The 15,581-nt window shown below is 39.7% G+C and overlaps 1 long non-coding RNA gene across 3 annotated transcripts in view; it reads left to right on the plus strand.

Moving 5' to 3' along the window:
- Positions 1-340: 340 nt before the first annotated feature.
- Positions 341-15,581, plus strand: part of LOC311522886 — a 54,424-nt gene continuing 39,183 nt past the window's right edge. For all 3 annotated transcript variants that reach the window (XR_014712202.1, XR_014712203.1, XR_014712204.1), the window contains exon 1: positions 341-474. This is a non-coding gene — a long non-coding RNA (uncharacterized lncRNA). The remainder of the gene's footprint in view (positions 475-15,581) is intronic.

Consider the following 15,581-nt stretch of genomic DNA (forward strand, 5'->3'; position numbering starts at 1 on the left):
CAAATCCTCAGCTAGTGTAAACTGCCATAGCTCTATTTACTCCAATGGAACTATACTGATTTACACCAACTGAGGATCTGGCTGAATGTCTGTTATTGTTTACAGGATCAGACCCTTAGCCTATACTGAAAATTTTCTTTTTATTTTCAGACTTTATTTCCCAAACAAAGATGTCATGTTAAGCAGGAAATCTAAATCCATGTCTGGGAGAGTTGGTAAGTGATTTTCAGATATTCTCTGCCTTGCTGGGCTTGGCTGTTGTGTTAAACAGTGCATGAAACTGAGTGGACATGTGAACCCTGTGAGCACCAGTGAAAATTTTCATTTGGCAGCTGTCACAACTTGCTTGCTTTCTAACACAATAAACTCCATACCTCTTAGAACAACTTTGTAAGAGCACAGCATATACCAGCTGCAAGAATACATGGCAACTTGGAAATCATCCTCCACTCTTCAAAAAGCAGGAATATAGGGGTAAGAAAACAACGTATTTACTCCTCTTCAAAATGATGCGCACAGTGGAGTTAACAATAGGGATGAATTTGGCTCATTTTCTGTTGGATAACAATGTCAGTGCATCTGTTTGCAACTTGCCTCTGTCCCTCACACTGTTGTGTGACTATTGTATCAAGGTCTTTGTTGAGGAATCTGTCAGTCTCTGAGACTGAATGTGAGGGGGAGTCACTCTATGGGGAAGTGACCTAGTCATTGTCTGCAAATTTATGGCATGGAGGAAGTAAACATAATGAAGAAACCCCAAAGCTCAGAGCCTCTGGTGCAGGGAGGCTGATTTACAGCAGACCACATTCATGTAGTCTTAAAGTTGGCTTAAGTGGTTCTGAAACTACAGTGTGGGTAACTCTCATGATTTTATCATAAGTCTCATGCTAGTTCATGTTTTTCTTAAAGCCCCAGCTGGTGGAGGCAACTGATTGCATGAGAATCTCAGCTTACATTTTTTTAAAAGCGAGTTTCTAGCCCTCATGAGTGCAGAGAAAAACCTGAGTACACCCTGAAGTTCCGGAAACTAGAGGCTTAAATAATAAATAATAACAACAAACTAAAGCATGTTATTTTTAAAAACTCTTGTTATTTTTGAAAGCAGTTTCATTAATTTGGAGAGCCTGACTCATGATTTTTGAATGTTTGTTACAAGATCAACCCACCTCAGGGTAAAGTGTGATCCTTTGGTAACATACAGCCCAGTGTACAGGCTTTTATGCCACTCTACCTCCCTATTGCTATAGCAGAGAAAGGGGATTGTGGCTGGAGAAAAGAAAGTGTGTCCAGAATGCCTTTTTATCATGCCAAACTTCAGATGTGTTTTCAGTTTCTTGTGGCTTTTTGTAGCTATTGTAATTCATCTGCTTTAATTGCCCAGGGAGGGAGTGAGGGAGGACAGGTTTGAATAGAGGTTGCTCTGAAATCAATGGAGTGTAAAGAAGAGTTTTAAGCCAGTTTTTGCATATACCATCCCACAGATCTGTGCTCTGTGCATTCCACAATATGGCTCATAATTTTTGTATAGCTTGACAATGCCAGTGGAGAAGAAAGACACACACACACACACCTCTAGTTGTTATGGTTTTCATATAAAATCTGATTCTGTTTAGTTATAGAGTCAAAGTAGAAGCAGTTTGGATTAAAAATCTCTGCAGAAATCTATCATGTTTAGTTTACAATTGACTGTGGGAGTTTGTTTCCCTCTGACAGCTGAGTTTGGCCCAATCAGAGCTTTTGATGTGCTTACCTGTCATTTATAGGAAGCAAGTCTCTGTTGATGTCCTCAGCAGATGTCAGTCACACAGCCCATCAATAATGCTGGGATGACATCGTGCCCAAACAGAGAAAGAAACAAGAAAGCGAAAACACATAAGGATGCTTCTAATTTGCCAGCAAGTAGCTCTCCCTGGTGTAAACTCAGAAATCTGTGACTCTTAGAACATGACTATGGCCATGGCTCAGGATAATTCATTTGAAAAGCCACATAGTGTATAGTGGCTTTAAAAGGATTTAATATGAAGAACTGGCTAATATATTTATACTTTTAGTTATCAGGTACCTACAAATGAGTTATCATAAAGTGCATACAGGGAATAATGCAGTGATTCCATTTTCTTCCTTCTGTAGACAGTTACAAAACTTCAGTACTTAATCCTTCTGGTTTAACAATTCCTTCTGTCATTTTGAGAAATTGTGTAGGTTTGTACTCCCTTGTAAATTGAGAGCACAGTGCTGTGACCCTTACAGCAGGACAAATGAGTTAAGGCTCTGCCACACAAAGGCAGCAACATTCAGTTTCTGACCTAAGTTTACTATTTTGTATAAAAGTGTTTGTACTCTGGCACCAGCATATTGTAACAAGTCCATGGCCCTCTACCACTTCATAGTTGTCATTATGCTGCACATTATAGCTACGCAGAACTTCACGGCAGCAGAAGGGATGGAACTCAGATCTTACTGCAATGAAAGCATGGATCCTTATAACGTTAGCTAAAGGAGAAACTGTCAGCAACTAGCAATACAGGTTCTGTGAAACACAACCAAGCAGTTCTTAATTTTTCCAGTAAAGGACAGTGGCCTTTCACACTAGTCAGTTTATTACACTAAGTTCCTTTTATTTGCTCATGTGGAAGATAACCTATAACTCAAACTAAACTATTATTGCGAAGGTGATCAATGATACAACTGACTATAAAAGATGGGATTTTGAGGTGGCAAGCCTCCAAAAGTTGGAATACTTACATCTTCCATGGAAATGGGGTCCATGTTGTTTTCATTGTATGGAATTCTTAATATTTTATGTTTAAAGAGCTTTGATAATGTGGAATGAATGTCAAATTGTGGGTCCTATTTCAGGTGGAATAGCAATACCTGAATGCTTATTCCTCAATCAACACAGGCTGCAGGGACACGGGGCCTTTCACTCTCTACCGTTCTTTTTACTCCAGGGCAGTCACAAGAATCAAACTGTCTCCTGCAGATCTCCTCCTAACAGTGCTCTCTCCATCCTTTATAGAAAACACCTGCCCGTTTTCCAGTTGGGTCTGATAATTGAACAGGGCTGGGTGGCCCCAGACCATGATAGGGGCAGGCCATCCTGTTACACACTCTGTATTTTCAGTTAATAATTGGATCTGCTATGATCCACTCATATTGACCAATCACTGAGTATACAGACAGCTTTAGACAAAACGTTACAAAATGGAACATTTATGCATGATTTATTTTCTTAGCTATAATCTGGGAGCCTTAAAATTCCACCAGTCTTTCAGAAAAAGAATGTCTTTGCTGCAGGAACTGAATGCAATTCAATAGTGTTCATCTTGCAGGGCAGCAAATGGAATTTTAAGGCTAAAGGAATGTTAATTTAAAAAGCTATAATTTTGAGAACTACTGTCCCATAACCTAGTATTTTTGAGATCTCTGGCCTAACCTACATGTGCTTGAAGAGACAAACACATGGCGTGTGCTATGGTCAGCCAAGTTATGATTGTTCTCTGGAAATAATGGTTATTAAGAAAGTGATTTACAGTATTTTACCCATGTTTCTTGAACAAACTGTTTTTGCAATTTCTGTCGTTCGCTCACTCACTCACAGATACATTTTAAATTATCTTTAGCAGGAAACACCATTTATAAATGAAAATATACATGATTCCTAATATCTTTTGGGATAATATTTTAATAATAAACTTCTGTCTGGCAAGATACAGTGCATGAGCATCACACTTTAAACTGATCTTATAGTTTAGTGCAGGGATCGGCAATGTTTGGCATGCGTCCCTCAGCCCGCGCTGCTTCCTGTAGCTCCCATTGGCCTGGAACGGTGAACCGCTGCCAGTGGGAGCTGTGATTGGTCAAACCTGCGGACGCTGCGGGTAAACAAACCAGCCCGGGCCACCAGTGGATTTCCCTGCTGGGCTGCGTGCCAAAGGTTGCCGATCCCTGATTTAGTGCATTGGAATAAAAAAGCCAGCAATTTTATTTAAGAGATACACACAGTGATCTTGGAAAAAAAATCTTTAACATTGTTTACTGATGGGTTAGTTAATAAGCTAAAGACCAGCGCTTCTTATGCGAGAAGCTGGTACAGACCTATTGTCTTCTATACAGAATACGGTTCAGTTTCTCTGGGTGTTTGGGAACATATGGGTCCAGTTACAGGACAGACACAGGACTACATTATAAGTTTGATCCGAAACACACTTAATGAAATAGGAGCCTTTCCATTTACCTTAATGAGCTTAGGATCAGGCCCTGTGGCATGTGCAGATGGGCCATGCTTTAGCAAGAGCCCTGTCACTTTAGGGAAAGGTAGCCCTTGCTCTCCTTTCCCACGCTTCCCTAGCTCCACTGGCCTCACTGCACCTCACCCTCAGACCACATCACTCCATCCCTTTTGAAAAGGTTAGCAATTCTGGAGGCACTAACATGGAGACTAACATGTCTGGAGGCACCTACATTTCTCCATACCCAGCCACTTTATGGCCAGGGTCCTGATCCAACACTCAATGAAGACAATGGAAGTCTTTCCACTGGCTTCAGTGGATGTTGGATCAGGACCTAGGTTCACTTGTGCCCTTCTCCAAAATACAAAAAGAAAGAAAACAACCTCTCTTATAACCATATAGCCCAGTTATATCTACCAAATACAAGCAAATCAGGGACCCATAGTTTTAGATGACAACTGGATGCTAGGGAGAATAACACTCCTTAAATACTATAGATAGATAGACATACATCAAAACCATTCAATTCTCAACAGCTCTCTAGCTCTAGGTACTCTCTAGCTCTAGGTACTCTCTAGGTACTCAGCAATTTACGCACAGCACTTGACAGGAGCAGACCCTATTTAACAAAGTCCTAAGTAAAGCAGGGTAAATAAACAACAAATAATTTACACAACAAATGATGTTCTCAACAAATACCCCTCCTCTTCTATTTGCAAATTATACACAGCCAGATCATGATTGTTCACAGATTTATTATTTAAAATGATTCACCAAATAATTGTTGATCTGTAGCTTATTTACAAGCAGATGAGCATGAACATTTGATATTCAAAATGCAAGCTGTTTGATTGGACACATGGCATACATGGTATGTTTCTTTTTCCTGATTGGATGGGTGAATCTGTGAGAATCAGGTTGCTGGTGCAAGTCCTCATTCTTATGATGATTTCAAAATTTTCCTTCTGTGAATATTCTTTTGTAATCTTTTGTAACCATATTGGCTACCATATTTGCAGACAGTAACCACTAAAGGGGAATAAATATTTGGAACAAATTCACTAAAATCAAGTTAATATTCACAGAAAATTGTTTGCAGCATTCACTCAGGTCAACTTTTAGACTCTGAATCAAAGGGCGAGGTCTACACTACCGCTTAAGTTGATCTAACTTACATTGGTCAGGGTGCGAGAAAGACACACAGATACCCCTCTTCCCCCCCCGAAGTGACACAAGTTAAGCAACCTAAGTGCTGTCCACACCGGTGATCTCCCATCAACATAGCTTCTGCCTCTTGTGGAGGTGGTGTAATTATGCTGATGGGAGAGCACTCTCCTGTTGGTATAGAGTGTCTTCACCAGACACAGAGCAGCTGTACTCTGTACTAGCGCTTCTAGTGTAGATCTGCTCATTGCTCACCAAAGGTAATGGGAGTCTTTCCACTGACTTGGTAGACTTTGCATCAGGCCCTTGATATCTCTGATTGCCCTGTTGTTTCGTTTGTTGTTTAGACTGAAAACTTCTTGAGGGCAGCGCTTATGTCTGCACTGCATTTAGATCATATGGCACTAAACAGATCATATGTTACAAGACAAGACAAGAAAAGCAGAGTGTTTCTCCATCACTGTGGTCACTCAAAATTCAGTAATCACCTCCAGATTCTGGTGTGAATCTTACTTTTATTACAAATGGAACTTTTAATGTCAAATAGTAAAAGAGTTAGATCCGCAGAGTCAACAAGGACAAAACACCAGTGGTATTTAAAACAGAGAGGACGAATTAGTTAAATTAGATAAAACACTAAGAACCAAACCAAAATTATGCTTGATTCCAAAAAAGTTTGAATACTTTTGCTTTAGTTTGTTTGTACTGAGAGTTTCACATAAATGGGGTTTGAGAGCGTCTCTGATCACCATATTTATGACCCAACAGAAAACAGGAAGCCCCTGGAATTTAAACAAGGTTCCCCTCCTCTCCCAAGATTTCTGGTTCCTGTTCTGTCTTTCATGATATAGATGACAGAGTGCTCTGCTGAGTCCTCTGCACAAAAAGAATTATTATCAAACTGCTTTAATAAGTATCCTCATAATGAACAAAGACTCTATGTCACATGCTTAAAAATCAAATAAACTGATCATTGCTGCATTATTTTAACCTTCCATTAATTAAAGTGAGCACCATTTGAGAGAACACAGAGGTAAGACTGAAATATATTTTGTTTTGCACTGTTGTTGTTTTTTTCCACAGGAAACAGGTCATGACAGTAAATGGGAGCCCACCACTTACTGAAGTTTTAATTACATTCAGATCAGCTAATTTAGTTTACTAGATATCATCAACCAGTTAATGGAACATTAATTAAGAAATGTACTCAGTAAAGTTAGATTCATATTTATAGAAAGTGATTCTTCCTGAGTTTTTCCACCTAATGAGGACCAACTTCAATATTAACTGTTTAGCAAAATTATAAAGATGAACAACATCCATGTGCTACAGCAGCAATATGGTTTTGTGATTTCTAGAGTATCCTGAAGTCTTCAGCTCTGTAGCCTAGATGGATAGATAATGGGTGGAGGTGTAGGGAAAATAAAGGACTTGTCTCAGAACTCTCCTCAGATAAATTATTAATCACGTACAGTAGTACACTGGTTGCCAGCTGTAGTCCATAGACCCCTTCCTGGCAGTCTGTGGTGAACTCACTAGTCATAAGGAGCTAGTTCTATTCCAATTTCAGCTCCTGAAGTACCTTAAAGGATAGCTAGAGTAAATTTAATGTTTTCCGAATGTTACTTTTCCATATAAGCAATTGTGTTATTTGAGCACTATTAGAAGAGGATCTTCACAACTGTGAATGGGATTTCTCTGTTTAAGAGGTGGTGCACACTATGAGAAAGTTTGAGAGCCTGTGGAATAGTAGAACTCAGAACGGTAATGGTTGTCAGCAGGGAGGGATTATTAAGTCTTATTATTTATTTAAGTGACAACAATGTGCTTTACACTGTACTAGACTCAAGGGAGCCCCAGGCTTAAAGAGCTTACTGTCTAAAAGACAGATGCAGAAAAGACAAGAGACAGTGGGAAACCCAGTAGTAGTAGTAACTTGGCATTTTAAAAAAGAACATTAACTTATTTCTTGTGGGCATCGCAAAAGAAGTGAGCCTTTAAGAAGTATTTGAATATAGACAGGAAAGATGAGCTGGAGAACCAGAATGGGGATTAACTATATAAAGGCTTAGGACCATCAACATATCTGCTTTATAAGTACAAGCCACAGTGGAAATGCTGGGTGTCCCAGCACTCCTAATTCTACTGAATCTGCTTATGATTTCTAGTGAAGGGAGAACACCAGAATATAGAAAAGGTATATCAGAAATGTGTCTGAACATTTTACATGCCCTATCTCCTCCCACTACAAACAGATTCTTCTCTTCTCTTCACAATCCCGTACTTCCAAGCTTGGCCTCAAGTTTCTCTTCCCTGACCCTGATCTTCCTGAACTCTAAATCTCCTTGGTTACTGTGTGTTTGAATTGGACCTTTCACCTCATTGGAATTCAGTTTCTGTGGTTTAATTCTACATGTAGCAGAATGTTAGTTTAAACAGAGAGGCTGATCAATAGTTTAATCAGTCATTTTCTTTCTAATTCTTTCTGCACTACCTGTTCCAGCTGTTAATACCTCTTTACTTTGGCCTGCTGCAGCTCCAAAGTCAAACTCAGGTCAAGCAGAGACAGATAGGCATGTGAGAAAAAGAGACACCATGCCTGTCTGCTGAATTTCTTTGCAGTTGCTGGATCAGAGTAAGCAGAATATGTAAATCCACATACCTATCCTGACTGTTGGCCTCTTCCTCTGGAGCAGTTTACTTTTACATAAAGAGAATCAAGTTATTTTCAGTAGGAGGCTTTCAGAAGAGGAAGCTAGAATAGGGACTATATTAGGGGTGATTATGATATGTAAATATAAATTCGCTTAAGGCCTCCACATTGGAAAACTGGACCTTATAGAAAAGGAGTACTTGTGGCACCTTAGAGACTAACCAATTTATTTGAGCATAAGCTTTCGTGAGCTACAGCTCACTGCATCCAATGAAGTGAGCTGTAGCTCACGAAAGCTTATGCTCAAATAAATTGGTTAGTCTCTAAGGTGCCACAAGTACTCCTTTTCTTTTTGCGAATACAGACTAACACGGCTGTTACTCTGGACCTTATAGCTCATTCCTTATTGTTGTGCTGCTATCTGCAAATACTAATTCTGGAGTTGGTCAGTTATTTGTTTCTGAAGCAGCCCTTACATTTGCAGAAATATTCCTAAATATTCACGGGTAATTTATGTAAACAATTTCAACAGAAAGGGTGTGTATATTTATTTCACTTATTTGCACTTTGTAATTCCTGGCATGTAATTGGCCACCTAAAGTAACATGGCATTGTGTTTGTGTAATGCCAACAGACCCCGGTCGTTGGCAGGCAGGATGGAACCGGGGACCTCTGGAGCTTAGTTCATGAGCCTCTACTGCATGAGGTAAAAGCCAACCAGCTATTAGCTAAGACTGTAGAGCAAACTCATTTTATCTCTCTCTTTAAGTGGTCTCAGTGCCACTAGATGGGACAGAACACCACTCCCAGAAGGTGTGTGGATTACATTTGCTCCCTGATTGGATGACTGGAACTTCCTAAAGAACAACCACCAATAACAGGACTGGGGCACTGAGGCACTACAATAACACAAATAATAAATACTTGATATTCCCGTGTTAACCTCATTAGCACTTTTGGTCACAGCGTCATCTTGGGAACTCATGTTCAGCTGATTATCCACCACAAAACCCACATCAAAGTCAGAAGCTTGCTGCTTCCCAAGACAGATTGACCAAGAATTAGGAGAGTATAAAGATTGATTGGATCCCCCCTTACATCCTGATTCAAATTCTGCTGAGCAATAGTCAGGCACAACTCGGCATCTAGGCCACTATTTTTAAAGTGATCAAAATGGACTTGGAAAAGAAATAGAAAAAATTGAGCCAGATATGCTTTGAAGAGCTTGGAAAACAACTGGAAATGACATTGTCTAGTCTGATTTCCTGCATGACACATGCCAAAAACACCACCCAGCACCTGATCACTTAGCCCCACAACCAAAATTAGGCCTAAGTGTTACAGCCCTCGGGAGACTAGACTATTATGTTCCACAGGCAGAGAACTGGCGAGACTATGGTGCATTGGTGCCAAGGCCTCAGAACAGCAGGGAAATGATTGAGAGAGATATACACAGATAATCTTGGCAAGTCACCTAGATGCATACATTGTAGAGGAAGATTAAAAAAAAAGCCCAAGGTCCCTGCCAATCTGACTTGCGGAGAGAGAGGGGAATTCTCTCTACACCACATATGGTGATCAGTTAGGACCTGAGCATGTGAGCAAGAACCAGCAGCCAACCACCTGAAAGAGAGAATATTCAGTGCCACTTCAGAGCCATGGCCTTCCCAACCCAATGTCCCATCTCCAGCTGTGGCCATCCCTTATGCTTGACACAAAGGAAATCAAAAGCAAGCAAATGAAGAAACCCAAGAATCCATTGAGGGGGAGAGGGGAATCCCTTCACAACCCCTTCATGTGGCAGGCTGAAACCCTGTAGTGTGAGCTTTTAGGTACATAAGACGTTCACGGGAAGGGAGCCCCAGTGCTGCTGGAGTGTTAAAATTGAAAATCAGACCTGAATGAACACCCCTAGATTCAAACTCCCTCAACTCTGGGAACAATTGGATCTTGATAAATACTTCATGGCTTCTAATTATCACTGCTAGAAGCATTAGTTTGTTTTTTCGCACATGGATGATTATTTATTTTCAGTGCATTCAACCCAGTTCATTTCCTATGATACTCATCTCTGTTGGATAGGAACACCCTGAAAAGACTGATGTATTAAGCCTCACAACAGCCCTGTTGGGTGGGAGACTATTAGCCTCATGTTCACAAAGAGATGAAATAATCTGAGCAAGATCACACAGGTAGTGTGTGTGGAAGAGCCAGATATAGACTCCAGATCTCCTGACTTCCTGGTCTTCTGTCTAAACCATCCCTCCATATTATTAGGATAGGTTTATGTTAGAGATTAAAGGTTATTTTTGAGAAATTTTAGCTCCTAGTACCATATGTGGAAAATCACATACATGCATTGTCATAAATATAAAGGGAAGGGTAAACCCCTTTGAAATCTCTCCTGGCCAGGGGAAAGCTCCTCTCACCTGTAAAGGGTTAAGAAGCTAAAGGTAACCTCGCTGGCACCTGACCAAAATGACCAATGAGGAGACAAGATACTTTCAAAAGCTGGGAGGAGGGAGAGAAACAAAGGGTCTGTGTCTGTCTATATGCTGGTCTTTACCGGGGATAGACCAGGAATGGAGTCTTAGAACTTTTAGTAAGTAATCTAGCTAGGTATGTGTTAGATTATGATTTCTTTAAATGGCTGAGAAAAGAATTGTGCTAAATAGAATAACTATTTCTGTCTGTGTATCTTTTTTGTAACTTAAGGTTTTGCCTAGAGGGGTTCTCTATGTTTTTGAATCTAATTACCCTGTAAGATATCTACCATCCTGATTTTACAGGGGGGATTTCTTTATTTCTATTTACTTCTATTTTTTATTAAAAGTCTTCTTGTAAAAAACTGAATGCTTTTTCATTGTTCTCAGATCCAAGGGTTTGGGTCTGTGGTCACCTATGCAAATTGGTGAGGCTTTTTATCCAACATTTCCCAGGAAAGGGGGGGTGCAAGTGTTGGGAGGATTGTTCATTGTTCTTAAGATCCAAGGGTCTGGGTCTGTAGTCACCTAGGCAAATTGGTGAGGCTTTTTACCAAACCTTGTCCAGGAAGTGGGGTGCAGGGTTTTGGGAAGTATTTTGGGGGGAAGGACGCGTCCAAACAGCTCTTCCCCAGTAACCAGTATTAGTTTGGTGGTGGTAGCGGCCAGTCCAAGGACAACGGGTGGAAAATTTTGTACCTTGGGGAAGTTTTGACCTAAGCTGGTAAAGATAAGCTTAGGAGGTTTTTCATGCAGGTCCCCACATCTGTACCCTAGAGTTCAGAGTGGGGGAGGAACCTTGACATGCATAAAAAGGGAACAATGGAAAAATGTGTCTATATTTCTAGAGGTAAAGATCAAGGAATATAATGACAAGGAATGTGACTCATGCTAGTTGTCTTGACTGACTGTTATGATACTGGTAGGGTGACCAGATGTCCTGATTTTATAGGGACAGTCTGGATATTCAGGCTTTTGTCTTATATAGTTGCCTATTACTTCTCCCCGGTTCCTATTTTTCACACATGCTGTCTGGTCACCCTAGATACTGGCTATGGCAAGAAGCTCCTATTTTCCCATAAACACTGTTGACCAAAGACAGCCTGGTTGCTTGATTTTCTGTTCAGCAAACAACACTGGGCCAGATCCTCAGCAGGTGGAGCTGCAGAAATAGACATCAGCTGACCATTTGGCCAAATATGTACCTCGGGTGAAATCCTATCCTGGTGCCATGGATTTTAACAGGTCATAATTTCACCCTCCTTTTTAGGTTTGACCACAACTATAGGTCAGACATAAGTAGTTTAGGCAGAAGATCTTTTCGTAGACATAGGATCAATATCAAAACAGCAGCATTACTCAGTAAAGAGGAAGGCAGGAGTCTGAAATGGATAAATGAGAAGCATCTGGAGTGGAGCTGGTTGGGAATTTTTTTGATAAAACTTGTTTTCAATCAGAAAATGCCAGTTTGTCAAAACTGAAACTTTTTTTGAAAACAAATGAGTTTTGATGAAATTTTCATTAGGAGGTTTTCTTGGGTAGAGGATTGAAGGAGAAAGAGCAAGATACCCAAGAATATCTAATAGCCTGGTGGTTAGGGATGTGAGAGACCCAGGCTCTCACTTGGGATGTGAGAGACCCAGGCTTGAATATCTACTCCCAATCAGACTATTCTGGATAGGGACTCTCTTTCTCATCAAAAATTTCAAAAGGTCAAATTTTTATTCTGATGCAGAATGAAACCAAATGTTGACACCTCAACATTTTTCATGAATCAGAATTCTTGTTTTCTGGCCAACCCTAATCTGGAGTAGGAATACCTTTGAATTCTGAGAACAAAGCAGGCTCCAAAGAACATAGAGTGGTGATTTTAAAAAACTTTGACCTTAAGGGCACTTGTACACTTATGCTATATAATACATTTCTCTCCTCTGAGATTGCTGGTGTATTAACTGTGATGGGAGTTATAAGAGGGAAAGCTTAATGAATTGTCTGTTCTAAAAGCATCCCAGAGAGAGAAAAATAAAAATAAGAGACCCAGTTCTACTGTAGTTTATCTAGCCCACCCTAACCCCAGGCTGTTTCCTGTTTCACTTCTGGCTTACACTTCTCATTATGTTCTTTGCTAACTTATTACATTCTTGTGAATAATATTAATGTTAAACATGAAGGATTTCCTCTGGGGCTTTCATAAGAGATGAATAAGTGTATATGTTATGTGAAGCTGTATTCAATATTTGTTTTTGAATAGTACAGCAAATTATGCTTGTGGAACTATGTGCCACTGCTCATTATGTAAGACTAGAGTATCTCAGGGTATGTCTTCACTGCCTGCCGGATTGGCGGGCAGCGATCGATCCAGCGGGGATCGATTTATTGAAGTGATAAATTAGAAGTGATAAATTGACCCCTGAGTGCTCTCCCATCGATTCCTGTACTCCAGCGCTGTGAGACACGCAAGCGGAGTTGATGGGGGAGGGGCAGAGTCAACTCTCTGCGGTGAAGACACCAAGGTAAGTCAATCTAAGTACGTCAACTTCACCTACGTTATTCACGTACCCGAAGTTGCGTAATTTAGATGGATTCTCCCACATAGTGTAGACCAGGGGTTTGTCTGGAGAAAGAGTCTAACGTTACACCTCTCTTTTGCATACAGTTTGCGTATAGTTAATTCTTGATTTAAATACTTTGCAAATAATACTTTGCATCCAAAGATGCCAAAACACTTAACAGATACTAATTCTGTTTCAGAATATGACTGTGAAATATGAAAATATTATACTGCCAATTTTACAGAACATGAAATTGAGACATAGTAGGGATAAGACATATATTTTCATGAGCATCCTCTAATCTTGGGTTTCTCAGTTTTTTAGTGTGCAATATGAGGCACCTTGGGCCTGATCTGCGGAGTTGCTGAGCCTCTTGTGACTGCCAGTGAAGTAAATTGGAGTTGTAGCTACTCACAATTCGTCCTAGTGGAGATTTACAAAGAGGAGTTGATGTAGTCAGATCAGCAGACTAAGAAGATTGTTTTAGTGGCCCACAGTTTGTATGGATTAGAGGGACTTAGAAGCAATCAAGCATTATGTGCATCAGGGAGGTCAGACAGAAAAGTGGTTGTAGTGATCAAGATTGGAGATAATCAGAGATGGGCAAGACTGTTATCTATCAGGATAGAATAGAAGGTTTGGATCTTCAAAATGTTATGGAAGAAAATCCAACAGAATTTGGCCACTAACTGGATGTAAACTGCCAATGTGATTGAGGACTTGAACAAGACCTACATGATACTCTTGTTTTTCCTCTAATCTGGATCGTCAGTAGTTAATATATAAAACACAATATAACAAATGACACATTTGGTTATGTAGGCCACACAGTCAAAATGCTAAATTGCAAAAGAAGGCACTTTGCATAACACACATAAAACTAATTCTGAGCTCTGTGAATAAATGCTTTGCATATTCCCTATGTCAGCAACTGCATTTTTCAATTTATAGAAAAGTAAGAAAAGGAATTCTGAAATTTCCAGTAAGAAGTGAGAAATTGTTTGGGTTATGACACAAGACAACATTTTCAAAGATAGAAAGAAAGCATCCACCTTTGTGAGTCAGAATTTCCGTGGACCATCTGATGTAAAGTACAATTAATGATAACTATAGTACAGTATATGCACTATAATGACTTCATTATGCTAGCTGACTGCATTGTTGCAATTACTAGAGCAACATGCACGAGACAAGTTCTTTAGCATCCAATAAAATCTCTGCCAATTGATTAACCACAAAAACATATGAGTACAATTAATTTTGGGCGCACAATTGTAAATGAAAAAAAAAATGTGACCTGGCTAATGTCTTCAGTGTCAAATGTTAACTAATTAAAAAAGGGCTACATTTCCTCCTGGTGTAAACTGGTGCAGCGACACTGACATCATTTAAGAAAACAAAAGCAGCCAGTCTTTAGGACTCAGCCTTCTTGTTTAAAGAAGATAAACTTAAGCATGATGTTGTGATGAGTTTGTTGGCGGCTATCACTGTTGCATATGTTGCTGTTAGGATACACAGTGGGGTTTCTATACATGATAGGAGAGCATCAAACAGGCAACAAAAGGATTCTGGAAAAAGTCCCTGAGAGCCAAGCAATAACAGAGGTTTATTGCTCTAGGATCACATTCTATGGTGTATTAGTGCATGTTTTCAATCTCTCCTTCCTTCTTCTCTGATTATTCTGATAAGGAAAATACTTAAAAGTGGAAATAGGCTGAAATGATTTTCAGATTGGGTTTGAACTTCAGATGTGAAATCAAATCAGACTGAATATGGGATCAAATTCAGTTGTACTGAAATCTCATGAACTTTGCTCATGAGATTTCAGTGCACACTGCTGTTTGGGTTATTTCTGTCATTTTTAATGATGAAATTCTTATCACAAGTTCTGTTCTCATAATATCTTGTCTGCATCAAACAAGAACTAGAAATTAGGTTCTTCTAGATTTGGATCCATCTAGAACCAAAGGACTCAGGGTTAGGAGTTGGATTTGGGGATTTGGAGCCAAGCAGTTTTCTGTTGCTCTAGTTACAACTAAGCACAACCATGATTTCATCCTTCACAAAAGTATGTAGTGGGCAATACGGTAGATCAGAAAGACACAAATAAGAATATGGATTATATAGCACAATTTGTTAAGGCTTTCCTTGCATTAGTGAATGCATCCTAACATCACACTTGTCAGGTAACTAAACCCTCTTAACCTCCTTTCACTTGAAATCAGTGTGATGACTCATGTAAGAAACATCTCACCAATGAGAATAAGGGGTTTACAATCAGGTCCTTACCATGAAAGGACATATAATTGGAGTTATTTTTCTACCAGTCAAAATATGTTACCAACTTTGTGAGTGGGATGTAAGTTTTGAAGGGTAACAGAATCTAGTTTCAGATGGACTCTATGGTAGTGCAGTTACCATTGTTGTGGTTTGTTAAGGGTTTAGAAATCCTATGTTTTCTCTGAGCATTTATATGGCCCATTGTTGATGTAGCCCA

Source organism: Lepidochelys olivacea (assembly GCF_965140295.1).
Source record: "Lepidochelys olivacea isolate rLepOli2 genome assembly, chromosome: 6".
NCBI lineage: Eukaryota > Metazoa > Chordata > Testudines > Cheloniidae > Lepidochelys > Lepidochelys olivacea.